Raw genomic sequence first — 17,689 nt, 5'->3', positions numbered from 1 at the left:
ACTGGTTTCTTTTTAGATGTGGAAAGGGTAGAGGTGAGCTCCAGTCACCATTAGGATGCCCAAAGTATGGAGAGTATTCTGTTATCTACCAAGATGGGAAAGGTGGAAAGCCTGTCATTTGTTTGAAGGCTCTTTCAGTGAGTGCTAAGCCATGAAGTAACTGCTGAAAATCACTTTCAGCACCAATGCACCTTGCCCTTTACCCCCACTGTTATGTTACTGTGGAGTTGGTGTGTGTGTGCGTGTGTGTGTGTGTGTGTGTGTGTGTGTGTGTGTGTGTGTGTGTGTGTGTGTGTGTGTGTGTGTGTGTGTGTGTTTGATGTTCCACAGTAGGTGTAGAGTTTTATATTAATGAATGCAGTTACTGAAAAGGCTAGTAGGGTGTGCCATAGAGTCTGATTACCTGAGTACAAGTTTCTAAGGTAGCCCTGTCCCACCTTCTGCCCCTTCTAAATGTATCCCCCAGACTTAAGCTGGAGTCACTGTCAATGCATTATTTTAGGTCACGTTCTTGTTTTGCTGTATATTTCATACCTACATGCTTGTTGAAACTGCTTCTCGCAAATGTAAAAACAATGTCTTACTCAGACATCATTCACTCCCCATAATAATAATTTAATAAATGATTTTGAACTGTCTCATACAAAAAAATTGAAGAATCCAGCAATAATTTTGACTCATCAACATCTTTGCCAGTGTTTTATGTGGAGCAGAAAGGGGGATATAGTAACATAAAGTATCAATTATCAATTGTCAGTTATCAATGGTGTGCATGCAAATGTGTGGAAAGTCAAAGATTGATCACTGCTGGGTGGTTGAGGGAATAAAAGTGAGGACCCTAGTTATGGACTGGTGGGAAATGTTATGAAACAATGAGTCTGGCATTGGGGATCTGACCACAATGAGGCTGGGGAAGGTGATATATGGCAACAGTCTCAGTACTAGGTGGTTTGGATGTCTTATGTCTGAAACACATTGATGGCAATTATGGACTTTGATAGCAGAAGCATGTAGATCACTGCTCTCTCCTGAATGCCTAAATGCTGTTTTTTAAACTTGCATTTCTAGTGGCAGGACAGACAGTTGGATAAAATAAAGTGTGTCTAACATTTGCAATCCTCCACGGTGGTACATGCTCATAGCCGGCCTTAGGCATAGGGCAATTAGGCGGCCGCCTAGGGTGCAGCTGTAGCAGGGGCACTTTTCCAGTAATCTGGATGGTGTAGGTAGACCAGGATGGAGGCACAGGGTGGTGTTGGGGGAGGGTGCTGTGGAGACCTTTTGCCTAGGGCACCAGTTGACCAAAGGCCAGCCCTGTACATACTTAGGCATTTTGGATACCTGTTGCACTACAATAACACAAACCAGGGCAAAAAGGCATTCTGTGAATTGAGATTCTCAGTGTAGGGGTGTATGTTTTGTGCAACAATGAGGTGGAGAGTTTGTGTAAATCATGAGTATGAACCACCAGTTACAGGCTTGTCTTTGGAGCAACTTAGAACAGCAGTGTATAACCAGTATTCCTTTTCTACAGTGAAGTGAATCAGAGTTACACTGTAGATTTCACTGCCTGTAACAACAACAAAGGGAGATCACAAGTCACAGTGACTGTGATTATTTGTTGCTGATTTGTAGACTGTATATAGGTTCATAAGTAGGTACTAGGCTATTGGCCTAAGGGCCTAAGTAAGCCTAGCCAACAAGGTTCCTTGGCTTACGCCACCCAAGAAAGTTATTTTCCTGTGCCCATGTCCAGCAGAGCCACCAAAGTGATCCCCGGGGTGTATTTCCTATTTCCCATCCACTTATCAAGATTTTTCTTGAAGAGTGCAAATGAGGAACTTTGCTTGACATAGATGGGTATCTTGTTCCAGAGTATGGGAAGTCTCTGGGACAGGAATCTATCCCCCCAGCATGTCCTGCTTATTGTGGTGACAAGGTTTAGGTCCCTAGAGCATGTAGCTCGGAGGGATTGGGATTTCTTTAGGTGTAGCATGTTCAACAGCTCTGGGTTTGACACAGCTTTATATGTTAGGCAGAGATCACCTCGGAGTAGGCGATATGCTTCGGAGTAAAGCTGGAGTTTTTTGAGATGGTCAGTGTAGGGCATCTGTTTGAGGCCAGTAATCCTATTTGTGAAGTACTTCTGTTGCCTTTCCAGCTGCTACAGATGTCTTGTGAGGTACATTCCAAAAGGGGCGTTGTACTCTATAATGGGAATAATGAGTGTCGAGTAGAGGGGAACAATGACCTCTTTTTTCCTAGATGAGAACCCTTTTGTGATGAGGTGTGCCATGTAGAAGGATTTCTTGACTACTGTGACGATGTGATTATCAAAGGAGAGACTACTGTCCACCTGGGTTCCCAGGTCTCTTATCACACATTTGGCATTAAGTAGACTGCCGCCTATGTGGTAGTTCATGGGTACAGAGTTTTTACCAAATGGGATGACAATGCACTTTTTGGGATTGAGCTTGAGGCCATGGCTCTGACACCAGGCATCTGTCTCAGTGAGGCCCTTCTGTAGGATGTCCACACCATTTAGGGACTCAACTATGGTTCCTAGTTTGCGGTCATCTGCGAACTTTGTTAGCCAAAGGCCTTCTGTGTTAGCCTGTACTTCAGAGAAGTAGATACCAAACAGGAGAGGTCCCAGGACTGAACCCTGTAGTACTCCACTTGTCACTGGTTTGAAGTCAGATTTGGAGTCTGCAACTTTTACAGTGTGGATTCTGTCAGTGAACCAATTGGCAACCCATCTTGTGACATAGGGATTTATACCTAGTTTAGTGAGTTTAGCTATAATTCCAGAATGGAGGATGGTGTCAAAAGCCTTGGCGAGGTGAAGATAGGCTGTGTGTGAACCAGCTTTGGTGACTGCCTCAAAGAAGTCGATCAGGTTCAGGAAGCATGATCTGCCTTTCACAAACCCAAACTGGGTGGGGTCCAGAGTTTGGAGATTACCAATGTCTTTGTTTATGAGTTCCATGATGATATGTTCCATGGCCTTACAGACCAGGCTCATCAGGCTCCCCCTTTGTGGAGTGGGATAACTGTTGCTGTGTGCCATTCAGTGGGCTCACGACCAAACAGCTAAATAAATGACTTGAAAACATAAACTCAAAAGCAAGCGTAGTACAAAGGAGGTGACTCAACAAGACAGCGAGCGTTAAAAAAACAAATTTAATGTGAGCGCTTTCGAAGGGGTCTCTGCCTCAACTTCTTCAAACAAATTGTACTCTGTCATCCTCGCCTTATATACAAATCTAAAGATCAATAATTCAATTAACAAAACCAATTACTTTATATAAAATACTTACTTAAGTTAAAACCATTAAAATATAACATTCGTTACTATGCAAATAAATAAACTATTCTAAACTATACACTCCTCACTATAATGAGAAATTCAATACAATAATAATAACTGTTAAAAATTAAAAATCATATTATTTAACTAATATTCCATCATTTGTTGTTAAACCACAGCCTTGGCGACACTTTTTAATACACACCTAATATGCACAACCATTTTGGAGCCCTCATACAAGCCCCATCGTTTTTGGAGCCTTCATTAATGTTTTCCTTTTCATTTTCCCCGCGCTTCAATATTTTAAACTTATAGCCATAGCAATGTCTACAAAAATATGCTTCCATTACTACCAAACTACAAGCTCTACCTCGCTAATACAGTCCTTTGATCGTTTTGGCCAACAAAATACTAATATAATACACGTATAAATTTATACATTTTTATATTCATACTTTCATGTGTTTAGCTCATTTTCATCTAAGCAAAGCTTTCAACTTCAAAATACTTTTAATTGATGCATATTCATTTAACCCTGGTGGAATATATGCTGAAGTTCAAATTTGCCACATTAATTCGTTCTCCTCTAGTTTCAGCTGCCATGGTCCACCTCTCATCTCGCACTTCACTTGTATTACTGTGTAGGAGAACTTATGGTTTGGGTTCTTAATTATATGTTTCGCCAATGCATTTGTAATGTCCCCCCTACTAATACAATATTGGTGCTTATATATTCTTTGTCTAATTTTCCTTTACGTTTTTCCAATATAGTATGATAGGCATATTTCACAACATGCAACATACACCACCTCCTTAGATTCACAATTAAATTTCCCATTAATTACATATGGCTTGTCCTTGATCCTTGATTACCCGGTTTTATAAATTTCCATTGCGGACATGTTCCACATTTATTCATCCCCGTAGCTTTCTTATGGTTCTTCTTTTTCTCAAGCAGGCATTTTAAATTTGTGCCTCTTCTATAAGTAAATCCTGGTTTTAAACCCAAAACTTTACTCAAACCATTATCTTCAAGGATAATAGCCCAATTTTTAGAGAAAATGTCCCTTATTTTCTTGTGATCGATAGAATAAGTAAATAGAAAATTTAAACTCAAACTTTTAGTTTGGGACACCTTAATTATACTATGCTGTTCTGCTGTTATACCAAGGTTATTATTATTACCGTTACATAATAATGGTCTAAAATGCCCTGAACCTCTCTTTGCATTCACCTCCAATATAATGTTTCTTATAAATACTTCTGGATAGCCTCTTTTGATAAACATTAATTTCAATAATTCACATTCTTTTGTGAAATCCATATCATCTGAGACCATCCTTGCCGCCCTTACCATCTGTCCTTTAACTACAGCCTTCATCTGGTGGTAAGGGTGGCTACTGGAGAAATGCAAGAAGGCATTTGAATGAGTAGGTTTTCTATAAATCATAGTTTTATATTTGGTATTAGCTCTACCTTTAATTAGCGTAACATCAAGAACATTGATACATCAAGCCCTATATTATATGTAAATTCTAGAAAATCAGTCATAGCTGTCATACTTGAGATGAAGGTTTCAATAAGACTTTCATCCCCCTTCCATATAAGGCACATATCATCTTGGTACCTAGTGTACCATAAGACATTTTCCTGGAACATAACGTTATTAAACAATAAGGTTCGTTCCCAATGTGCCATTACGTAATTCGCAAAACTTCCACCACAAGGTGACCCCATAGCTACACCTGTGTTTTGGAGGAAACGTTGTCCATTAAAAATCATGTAGTTATTAGATAAAACTATATCCAACAATGTTTCAAACAAATAGATATTATTTTCATCCACTTTATTTGAGAACATGAATTCCCTAGTCCATGCTATCCCCAAAGTCTGTGGTATCACTGTGTACAAATCTTTTACATCAATTGTAAGAAAGATGTAATTATCACTATATTTGAGTTTATTTATGTTCTCTAAAAAACTCCAGGAATCCCTACAAATTTGGGGCTCATCTTTAATGAGGGGTTTAAGAATGTTATCAATACATTTAGCACAGGCGTATGTTATTGCTCCTCTGCCATCGACTATGGGTCTAAATGATGGGTCCACATAACTCTTATGCAACTTAGGAGACCCGAATAACACAGGGATTTTTGGAGCAGACATTGACAAATACTGATACGTGTCAATGTCAATAGCTCCTTCCAAAAATAAATCATCAAGCGTGCCCCTGATTTTTTATAGGCCCCATTAACCTCATTAATGCTCACATGTTTGTATACATCTGTGGACAAATAATTATCCATTCTTCTATCATAATCACTTTGGTCCATAAAGACCAAACCCCCTCCCTTATCTGGTTTCATAACCCTAATATTACATTGATTTAATAAATCTATAAATTCCATTTCTCTCTTTGTAATATTAGTTTTTGTTCTTTCTCTAATGTGTGATTCACTTAGTATTGCTCTTAGATCCATTTCACACATTTTCTCAAACATACTTAATGTCCCATGTAAGGGAGGGTTGAACACACTAGATACCCTCAAGGCGCTTGTAAGTGAGGAATTTGTTCCCATTAAGGAAGCAAGATTTAACTTACGTACAAACAGTTTCAAATCAACAATAGTCCTGACCACATCGGCCCTTCTATCTGGGACAAAAGATAGTCCTTTTGCAAAAAAATCGGCCATGTCTTGCTCTGTTGTCAAGATTGTATAATTAAATATTTTAAAGTCCCCTTGTGAACTTAGAAGGATGTGTGGTCCTTCTTGGTCTATTTCTATCATCTCCTTCGCTGGTTGCGACGATTCTTCCTCTGATCCTGATTCCTGTTGTTGTTTTGATTGTTGTGCCATACGTTGTGACCCCTTTGAAAGCCCTGCTGATTATTCGGTTCATTGTTAGTTGTATGTTCATGTTGGACTCTGTTGTTCTGAACATTATTATTCATGATTCTTTCACTGCTGCATAATGGCTGTGCCTGTACAGTTTCATTAATTACTGTTTGATTCGTTTCAGTGCCATTCAGTGGGCACAAAGCCTGATGTGAGACTATGATTGAACATGGTGCTTAGGTGGGAAGCCAGTTCATTCTGAAGTTCGTGTAAAACGCAGCCTGGGATATTGTCCGGTCCCATGGATGCTGCGTTTTTGGCTTTAGAGAGTGTAGCTTTTACATGCGTAGTTGTGATTACAGGGACTCTGTATTCTTCCGGTATAGATATGGGCCCTTTAGGGGATGAGAGGGGGGTAAATTTAGCACTGAACGTATCTGCAGGACATTGGCAATATCAGTTGATTCTGTAATTTTCATGCCGTTGTGCTGTAACTCAGAGCAGATCTAGATGTTGCCATTGAGATTCTTGACATAGCTATAGAATGCTTTGTGGTTGTCCCTAGAATCAGTGGTGATTTTGTTTTCATAGCTAGCTTTGGAGGATCTTATAAGGGATCTCAACTTCTTACTGAGGCTGACCAGGGAACTCCTCCACTCATGGGATTTTACTCTCTTTTGCAACAGTTTCTTCCTTCTCTTGTAGAGTTTGTTTATGGCAGGGGACCACCAGACTGGCTTCCTTTTTTTGGAGGATAGGCTCTTGGTTCTGTTTGGGATAGCACAATCCATGCACTCGTGTAAGTGCTTATAGAGTGCATCTGTGTAGGATTCAGCAGTCATAACTGCATTGTCCATCTGCATGGGTGTCATGAAGTTCGCTACTTCTGTCTTAAGAAGCATGAAGTTGGCTTTGGAGAAATTTTTTACTGTGATTTTCTTAATAGGGGTGGGGGCAGGATGTGGATATCTAGGGTGATTAGCTTATGGTCGGATCTGACCAACGAGGAGTTGACTTCAGGTGTGGAACACCGGTCACTCATGTTGGTAATGACCAGGTCTAGGATATTGTTGCCCCTGGTGAGGGTGTGGATAAGTTGATCCAGGGCATTGAAATTTATGAATTCCAGAAAGCGTTGAGTGAAGGAGTTGGTACATGTGTACTTTTCCCAGTTAATGGTGGAGTAGTTGAAATCGCCCATTATTAGGTTGTTTGGTTGAACCCTAATATTTTCCAGTATATCAAGAAAAGAGGAGTGGGAATCCTGGGGCATGGTGGGGGATCTGTAGCAAGCTACAATTTGGATTGCAGTTTTGCCCAGAGTTAGTTGCACTTGGATAACCTCGGATGCATTATGCTGAGCAACTAGCCTGAGATGAGGCTATCCTTAATGAATATGGACATACCTCCACCTTTGGTGTTCTGGTCCAGGTTAGGTGGCAGAAAAGTGTGATATGAGTTATAGCCTGGTAATGCAGGGGTGCTCTCTGGAGCCTTGAATCAGGTCTCAGTCACTGCACAGATATAGATGTTCTCCATTTTAAAGAGTGCCTTGAGGGAGTGCATTTTGAGGTTTAGATTTCTAGCACTGAATAGCATTATCCTCAGTTTTTGCTCGCCTGTTCCTGTTATGGTTCTGAATTTGTCATTTGAACCTTGCCTAAGAAAGGCACTATAGGGGCAGCAAGAGCCTTAGCCAGTATCCGGAATCCCAGGGGTGACAGGTGCAGGCCATCTCTGGCAAAGCATTGTGGTCAGTCGACCATGTTGTCCCAGGCAGACAGATATTGGATCCCCTTATAATGACACCAGAAGCTTAGCCAATTGTTGAAATCAATCATTTTGTCCTTGTACTGTGGTACCATTCTTGGTGATGGCAGAATGCTACTCAGGGCTAGGGTCACACTTGCCTGGGCTACAAGATCGGAGAGCTATTCCATGTCTTATTTCATGTAGTCCAGGGAGGTACATCTCAGGTTATTCACACCAACATGGACAATGACAGAGTCATATTTATACTTGTTGTGGAGTGACCTGAGTGTGTGGGTTATGTGGTGGATCCTGGCACCCGACAGGCAGCTGACAGTAACCTTCTCCTTGTTTAGCCTGGTGAGTGGGACATCAGTGTGCCTTAACTATAGTGTCACCTGTGACTAGTGTGTTGGGTCCGTTGTTTTGCCTTATGGGCTGTGGTTGAGTGGCACACTGAGTCTGTGGGCTATGTGTCATTTGGGTCGTGTTGGGGGGGTGGAGGTTGCTTGCATTTATGCTTTGGAGGTCTTTGTTGCTTGAGCAAATTATTATTGAGAGCCTCCGCAAATGTTTTTGTGTTTCTATGTGTGGATTTTGGTGGTGTAGGTTTAGTGGGACTATGTGATGAGTGTGGTGTGGTGCAAGTGGTTACCTTGTCCTCTTGACTGTCAAGTTCAGTCTTGGTTGGAGAGAGCTTTACCTCCAGTTTGGCTAGATAAGTGCATCTCTCACAGGTTGTGGTGTTGAGTGGTAGGAGGAGAGGGTTGTCTGTGTACATGAAGCAATTGCTACATTGCCCCAAGATGCCCAGATTCATCAGATAGACAGGAGAGAACACTGGAAGCTGACCCTTGGACATGCCTGAATAAAAAACTACTTTCCTCTAGACAAGAGAGGAAAGTGAGTATAAGAGCTGTTTCTCTCTAAGCAGTGAGGAAAGTAAGTATAAAAACTGTTTTCCCTCTAGGTAAAGAGGAAGGTTGAGTGCTGTAGTAATTTGTAGCTTATTTAGTGCTAACAACGAGTTCTGAACAAGTGCTGAGCACAAATAAGCAAATTCAAGTGCTAAAACTAAGAATCTGTACCTGGATCTTGTGGTAGATAGGCTAACTAGTGCTTATCACTCCCACAGATAAGGTAGAATGCTTCTCTCCAACACAGAAGGGCTGGGGTGGGGGGGCTCAGAAGCTTTCAAGCAGTCCTGGATACAGCAAATCTGTATCTAGACTAGATAGTTACAGGAAAGGTGGGAAACAAGAGCAAACATGGGCTTTTAAACTAGAAGGTTGAAAGAGATGGAAAAACTTCCCAAATGGCCAATAAACTACAATTTCTGGGCCAGAAACCACTCTTGTGGTAGATAGGCTACCTAGTGCTTACCACTCCCACTGGTAAGCTAGACGGCTTCCCTCCAAAACAGAAAGCCTTGGGGGGCTCAGAAGCTTACAAACAGTCCTGGATATAGCAAATCTGTATCTGGACTAGACTAGTTACAGGAAAGATGGGAAACAAGCGCAAATGTGGGCTTTTAAACCAGTAAGTTGCAAGAGATGGAAAAACTGCCAAATGGTCAATAAAATACAATTTCTGGGCCAGAAACCACTCTTGTGGTAGATAGGCTACCTAGTGTTTACCCCTCCCACTGATAAGCTGGAAGGCTTCCCTCCAACACAGAATGGCTTTGGGGGCTCAGAAGCTTACAAACAGTCCTGGATACAGCAAATCTGTATCTGGACTAGATTAGTTACAGGAAAGGTGGGAAACAAGCTTAGAAACTTTTTTTTTTGGAAAATGGAAAGGGAGAAAGGAGAAACAGAAGATAATTCAAAATTAAGGACCTAAGTGGCTTGCCCTTCACAGATGTTCTCTCTGTATTAGGTAGAGTGAGTTAGTGACACTAGACTGGAATAGAGATGGGATAGTGCTGAACAGATGGGACTGCTAGGAGTTTCTGAAGTCAAAATATGATCTCACTGTACTCGGTTGAGTGAGTATATATATATATATATATATATATATATATATATATATATATTTGTGTGTTTAGGAAGAATAAACATAGTAATCTGTGTAAGCGTGTCTCTATGAACCTGCTCTTTTTTTGTATTCAGTAAGTTTTTGTATATGGCAGCTGAAAGGATTTTATTATAGCTGATGTAACACAGCAACATTTAACGCGATATGTTGAAACAGCTGATATATTTTAAAGAATGGATGGTGCAAGGTAGAGACAGTATGAGTGCTGTGGCCATAAGTGTGGTTAAGGTGCACCTTTTCATTTTCCTGTTATTGTATTTCAGTTTAATTTTTTATGTTTTGTTCATATGATAGCTACATTAAAATGTACATTAGTGTTGTATTAAACCCATAGGCCACACGTGTTTTTTTTTTTTTTTAACTGAGATTGTGCTCACATGTGAACGTTGAAAAAAGGAACCTTTTCATTAAAATCTAGAAATCTAGTCACATACAAAGGGAAATTACACTTCTGCAAATGCAAATGACCTATTCTAAGTTTAGCAACTTTTTCTGATGATTAAAATAAAAAAACCTAGAGAATACATCCTTTATCTACAGACAAACACCTTTAGTCTCAGTTCACTTTTAGTATATTTTGCTTTTCTGGTCATATCTCATTAACTTTTTGGTGCGGTTAGAATAATAAGTTGAGAAATAGCTGCTACACCTTGGGGGAAAAACGTTTTTTTCAGTTGTGATCCTTTCATTTTCTATAGCATTAAGTCCACATTAAAGGATTTAAATGAAAAAGCTAATCAGCTAAACAGAGTGTGTTTCATTCCACAGCCCTCAGCACGTGGTATGTATGCTTTGCAGAAAACACTCTTCGGCACTGATTCTTCTCAGTTGCCTAACATTATCCATAGTTAATCTTACCTAATGCTAGCAGTAGTTCATTATTGTAGTTCACTTTCCTGTTGCACTGCATGCTACCTATGAAGTGACACTACAACCTATACCTCCAATGCACAGAAAGTGCCTTGCTGCAAACATTTCACTCCCACTCCCCCTACTGGTGATTTAGTAAAAGTGTTTTGAACTGTGTCCTAATAGAATAAAAATTCAAAGTCCAGAATGCAGTCAGCACTGTAGCCTATTTGTAATGAAATGTGATCTGTAATGAGATGTTTTTGGACTATGGCACATACATAACTGAATCAAATCACTTGAAGGTAAGCACCACTCAATGAGATGTTAGTCTGGGATACAAAGATATAGTTGGAATTGAACCATTCACAAACTTATACAACTGCCATAATGCACTCCTTCACCGGACAGCAAATGTTTTTAACAGCATCACTTTCAATAGTAAATCAATCAATAAATCAGTCAGTCACAAATCCTAAAATGATAAACTTTATCAAAATAAAAAAATATATATTCAACTATACTTTCTGACCAAAAAAAAAAAGTTTACAGAATCTATATAATATAAAATAAAATCATGATTATTAAGCTAGGGTCTTTAAATATAAACTCTGTTACATTTCATTGCACAAGATAAATAAAATTATCTTGGAATACTTGCATACTGGAATATGTCCAGATACTTCCTTATTACAATACTGAATTTAGTGATCCAATGAATATGCCACCTTCTACAGGTGAATAGCCAGAAGAAAAAAAAGTGATTGACTCACTTTTCAGGTACATGGATCAGATGGGAAAGTTTGCTGCAGAACATGTTACATTCCAATTTTTCTTAATGGAAATTACAGTAGATCTACAGATTTGGTCAGCAGTTTGTTAATTTTCTGATACCTGCATCCATAGCTGGCCTTAGGCACAAGGATGCTTTTCCAGTATTTATTTGGTGCTGCGCTAGTGTTGTCACCTCACAGTAAGACGTTGTCACGTTCGATTCTCAGCTAGAGCATCTTCTGTGTGGAGGCATGCGTGAATGGGCGTGCCTTTGTTGAAGGTTGTGCGTCAGGGCTGGTAACTAGGCACGTAAAAATCCCCTACCAAACATTAGCGGACCGGAGTTCCGCTGTGGTGACCCCTAACCGGGATAAGCCGAAAGACACAACAACAACATTTGGTGCAGGTAGACCAGGATGGGGCACCAGTTGGTGTGGTGGGGGGCACCATGGAGCCTTTTTGCCTAGGGCACCAGTTGACCTAAGGCCGCTCCTGCCTGCATCATACTCTCTGGGATTGCAGGGAAGCCACATACTAAAGCAGAGAACCAGTCTTGGACAGGACAACAGTCCACATTACAAGACAAGTGTGCACTTTCTGACATATAGATACAGACATGCAATAACAGGCACACACACACACACACACACACACACACACATACATGCAGACATGTACACACATACACACAGAGTAATGTTTAATTTGGGCAATTTAGTGGATCAGCAATTTATATATTAGCATGTGGGAGGAAATCAAAGGCCACAACAAAGGCACATACAAAGACAAAGAGGACACAAGAGAAGTCCATATAGAAGGCAATGTAGAGTGGAACTGAGTCAGAAAACAAAGCACTGGGAAGCAACAGGCAGCACTAATTCCTGCTCCACTGTGCTATCCCCAAGTTTATTTCCTTATAAAGAAGAAACAGGAAATCAGTATCCTATTGGAAATGTATTTTCCATTACATTATATTTGCTGAGACCAGATAGCAAATTTTACACTCTGTAAACTTCTCTGAGAGCAGTTATGACTTATTTTAATCAGTGAAGAACTGTTGCTGCCAGCAGATAATGAGCAGTTGTATTTTCTATAATAGTTCTGTATAATGGATAAACTGTGACAAAGCATCACCTGGATGCTTGAATTACAAAAGATCACGAGCATGTGCTAGCACATCCCTCTGTGAGGAAACATATAAAGTTAACCTTCAAATGCATTTATCCAGCCAGGAAGCAGAATGTGGCAACTTTATACTGAAGTGTAAAAATAATATGCATGTCTGTGTCTTAAATGTAAAGGTACAAACAGACCACTACACTTCTTCCTGCTTCTGTTCCACAATTCATCCTGAAGGTAGACAGAATCACAGAATCTGTGCAGAATGGTATCAGCACATTTGTGCTTTGGACTTCATTGGGTTTTCTCGGTAAGTTGACATGATTACATCATTCTTATTTATGTGTATATACACACACATACACACACACACACACACACACACACACACACACACACACACACACACATGCACGTACGCACTCACACGCACACGCACACACACAGATGCATTTGGGGGATTTTTTTTTTTTTCTGGTAACATTTCTAAGCAATAAAGAGAGGTGTAAAGTTTAATAGTTTAATATATAAATTTTGTATGAATAAGCTGAGTGATATAGTTTTAATATTTTCCAGTTGTGCTACATACTTTTAAGATCAGAAAGCTTTCAGCTTGCAAGCTGTTTCTTTCAGGTTATGAATTTCTCATAGGTTGTGGCTTTTGCATCTTCTCAGACACTCTTGCTGTTATATACAGTGTTGGCTTTTTCATTGCCTTGTCTGAACTGTTGACAGCTGTGTAATTGCTGAGGAACCGTGTTTGAATGGAAGGGCTGGGTGCTTTTTGTCTCCTGATCACGTGCAGACTCCTTACCGTACATGAACATCCAGGACACAAGCACTGCTTTGTTGTGGGGGGAGGACTTCTCGCATCATCACTGTGTAGAGTAGATTTTTTTGCTGCTAGTTACAAAGAGTTATGAACTTTGAAAAAAGTCCCTTGTAATTCTGTTCACGCAACCTGCAAAGCATGAAATGACTTTTGGTGTTTCTAAAAGATGACTAGTAGGTCTGTACTGAAAGGGGTTGCCGTGAAGGAACTGCATGACATCGCAGAGTTCTGCCTCAGTCCTAGTAGAGCTGTTAGTGAGGAAGGCTTCATGGAAGTACTCTCTGTTTTGATATCGGTTACCATGTCAGCCAGCAGCAAGAAATTCACAGAAGGCTAGGTAAGAATTTTCTCTCAAGTTTTGCTTTTTGCACCTTATGCATTTTTTCATTCCTTTTTCTTTCAGACTTCACTGTAGATTGATATTAAAGTGTATCACTTGATTTGCAGTTCACTGATGCAGTCTGATGTCCCTATTAAATCCTTCTACATAAACTTTCCCTTCTAGGCACTCTTTAGAAGATATATTTGAATTATGCTACAGAAATCAAATTGTCTTAACATACAAGTGGCATCTGTTTTAAGATCTTAGTAACAGTAAAAAGGTCATTGTTTGTTAGGAAAGCCTTTAAAAACACCGATAACTTATCCGACAAAATCACCAGTACATAAAAAAGTACATAAAAATAAATTAATATATATCAGTATATAGCAATAAGATGATACATTTGTGTTTACATCAGCCATACTCAGATTATCTCAACCACAGTGTACATCTACAGCATATCTGCATTTGATGGGTTTCCTCACTTGTAGTTATTTGATGTATGAATGATAGTGTGTGTTGGGAAGTTTGATATTAAGTTATTTTTACAAGTTCCTTGTGGTAGTTGAACTCATGATGTTCAGCATGGACTTTATATAGAGAAAGTGCTAGAAGCAAGTGCTTCCATGTCTATGCAAGATGCCCTCTGTCAGACTAGGGAAATAATGTAATATTATTCTAATGAGCAAAGTTACAGTGGATAAAATTAAAATTATTTGTCAGTGTGGTACTATCCCATAGAGGGTCTCTTTTGTACAAGCAGGACCACCATGTGCTGCTGCTTGGCAGAGCTGTTACAGCATATCCCATACATTGACTCATGAATGCCGCGGCCACCATTCAGCTCATCTTAGCTTTCCGGTCTGAGATTCCGCTTCCACCAACATAGTAACGAGTAGCCAGACAATGATGTCATCGGACAGGAGTATTCCTAGATCAGGGGTTATACATGAGACCATCTGTAAGGTTGGAATCACACATTTTATATTTTTTTCCTGTTCAGTCTGGGAGTACAGTAATACTGGATATCTGCTAATGCAGATGATTCTACAATGTGTTTCACATACCTGACCAGACCTGGCACCTGCTGTTCTGCAGATGGTGATACTGAAGTAGCGCAAGGACTTGTGCCACTGTAAAACAGATACATGTCCCATAGGCTATTTGTTTACTTATTCTCAGGCTACAGTACACTATGACTTATCTTGGGTTTAATCTGTCTCATGTGGCTTTATTCTAACTCATAAAACAGGCTCAGAAGTACAGAACTAACTTATCAAACAATACTTGAAATAGACCTATGCCACAAGTCGACTAGTAAAATTAAGTCTTGTACCATCTTTTCCAACATGTACTGTGGAGGGAGAATGCTGTGTGTGGTCCCACTGGAATTTGCTCCCCCCCCCCACCCCTTTTACAATGACATAAGACAGGCAAAGGCTGCTACAAATGTGTGATTAGATTACAGAGTGACTTAACGGATGACAATACCATAGCAGTGAGAAAAAAAGTGCGGCTTCACAAATGCACACACAGCTGAAGGAAGAAGTGCCCTGCAGTTCTGGGAATATGATAATTCACTAGGCATATTGTCTGAGGGATTATAATGAAGCTGTAGAGCTGGTTCTCTACTTTGTTGGTAGATGGTGTCTATTCTTTCTTTTTTCCATCAATTTTTAGAACAGCATATTGCATCTACAATAATTTTAATTGCATCTATAATCAATTTATTTTGCAGTGCAATTAGCAGATGTGTACCGTCTTTATTGAAGCATAGATTATAAGAGTTGTATATTACAATCTCATGTTATGCACTTGTGAGAGAACATCAAAATGTGAAAAAAAGTAAGAAACATGCTTCTATGCATGACTGAGTTCTTACGTCTATACATACATTTTACATAATTATTACAAGAATTCTTAACTTTTTTAAAGTCAGTAAGGTAAATTCATTTTTTGTGGTTTATCATTTTTATGCTGTTGTTTGTATTACTCTTATACATTTACCTGTGTTAACTTCTGCTGATGTATTTCCAGCCTAAAAATCAATATGAGAAGATATCTGTATGTTAGTTTCTGATGATATCCTACGATACATTTTCAAAGTTGTTCTTCCCTGATTTTTTTCGTGGCGATTTTATTTGCTCATTTATACTGAATGTGGTATAAACCCCAACAGAGTTGAAAAATTCAGTCAGTTCCCAGACTCAGGGTCTATTGTCAAACTGTTAATTTGCATATCAACAGTAATGAGATTACTAAATAAACGTTTCCATACAGTGCGGTTGTAGTTTGAATCCAATGTATTTCACACAGCTATTTTTAACAAATCCCTTTTAGTCTCAAATTACAGGATACATTATTTCAACAGAATTATAGTATTTTTTCATTGGCACATGCTCGTTTTTTGTATACATGCTTTGTTTGCAGCTTTGGGTCAGGAGCTGTATTTTAAGGCTGCAAACCCAGACAAGTGTAACAATTCTATTTAAGAATGCTTTTCTCTAGCTTATGTGCTATGTTGAGGTGTCTGAGTGCCTGGTTTGCTTACACTAACAGCAGTGAGATAAAAATCTCTGCCCCCACCCCCCCCCCCCCACCTGGGAGGGGTCTCTCTTTGCTTTCCTAACAACATTCAGCAGGAACTACTTTACTGTTTGGCAGCACGTTGTAGGACTTTCTGTAAAACACTCTAATTTTCAGTTACAGAAGAATAGAAAGTATTTAGGGTCTTTCCCTCTAGGGAAGCAGGAGTTATAGAAGATCATTATTTGATACAGCAAAGGGCACAGCAGTCCCTTGTCTGGCTACTTTTCTGATCTGAGGTTACATGGTTACACAGCTAGTTCAGTAAATCAATGACTCATTACAAAGACTACTTTCTCCTGTGCTAAGGAACGAAACTTCACAGCTCTCTGGAAAATCTAATCAGTCAGTATGCTTAAGGCCTCTCTGGCAAGTGCTAAAGGAAACATCTAACTTCTGCAAACCACATATTTCTTGAGTGTGTATGAATGGTTAGGGAATCTCTTGGGAAATACCAGTACTAATGAAATTAAAACTGAGTTGACGCAAAATGGTAAAACACTGCTCCTATAAAAATAAACAAAAGAGCATTAGAATGGTATAGAAAAAATGTGGCCTTGCAACATACGATGAACAAGCATCTTTTTGTCAGTTATACTTAAATGTAGTGATAGTGCAACTGGCTAAAGTGTGCCCAGGTTGTGGGTGTGGTTCAGATGATTGACATCAGTAGGGCATACACTATTTGTGAAAGGTGCCATAACTTAATTAGAATACATATGCTTGACATAAGCACCCTGCATACCTCTCAATTGTATAGATTTTCACAGAAAGTCCAAATTTTTGCCTCATACCTTTTGGTCCTTTTTTCAAAAAAAAATGTGGTTTTCTATTGGAGAGTCATTAAAGATTGATGACAGAAAATAATGACATTTAGTTTCAGACGTCATACCCTTCAGAAAATTCATGTTACTGCAAAGCCTATTATTTTATCAACTGAATAAGTTTGTTAAGAGCAATGTTTAAAATGTGTCTCTATTTTTGGGCCTTTGTCCCTGGATTATTTATAATCTTTGTCCAGATGTCTTGCTCTAAGAGGTTGAGGGGTATGGATACTGTGCACTACACAGTAAACAGACAAATATTAAAAATAAATAATAATTAAAAATGAGCTAAAATTAATGCTCAAGGAAGCAGCCTCCCCAGATACCTTCATTTTATCTACGAAATATAGATAATATCAATAAATAAATGTACAAACTATAAATGTATAAACTATTAAGTTTCTTACTGCATGTAAGAGAAGGCTGCCCTTTCTTAACTCCCATGCC

At 39.3% G+C, this 17,689-nt stretch overlaps 1 protein-coding gene across 1 annotated transcript in view; it reads left to right on the top strand.

The window, feature by feature from the left end:
- Window positions 1-13,540: 13,540 nt before the first annotated feature.
- Window positions 13,541-17,689, top strand: part of LOC122791529 (platelet-activating factor receptor-like) — a 360,796-nt gene continuing 356,647 nt past the window's right edge. Inside the window, exon 1 of the mRNA XM_044059273.1 lies at window positions 13,541-13,847. The gene's annotated coding sequence lies outside the window, so the exon portion shown is untranslated. The remainder of the gene's footprint in view (window positions 13,848-17,689) is intronic.

Source organism: Protopterus annectens, chromosome 1.part2 (genome assembly GCF_019279795.1).
Source record: "Protopterus annectens isolate FY-2018-M chromosome 1.part2, PAN1.0, whole genome shotgun sequence".
NCBI lineage: Eukaryota > Metazoa > Chordata > Ceratodontiformes > Protopteridae > Protopterus > Protopterus annectens.
Note: the sequence above shows the minus strand (reverse complement) of the source record. Positions and strands in the feature narration are given on the sequence as shown.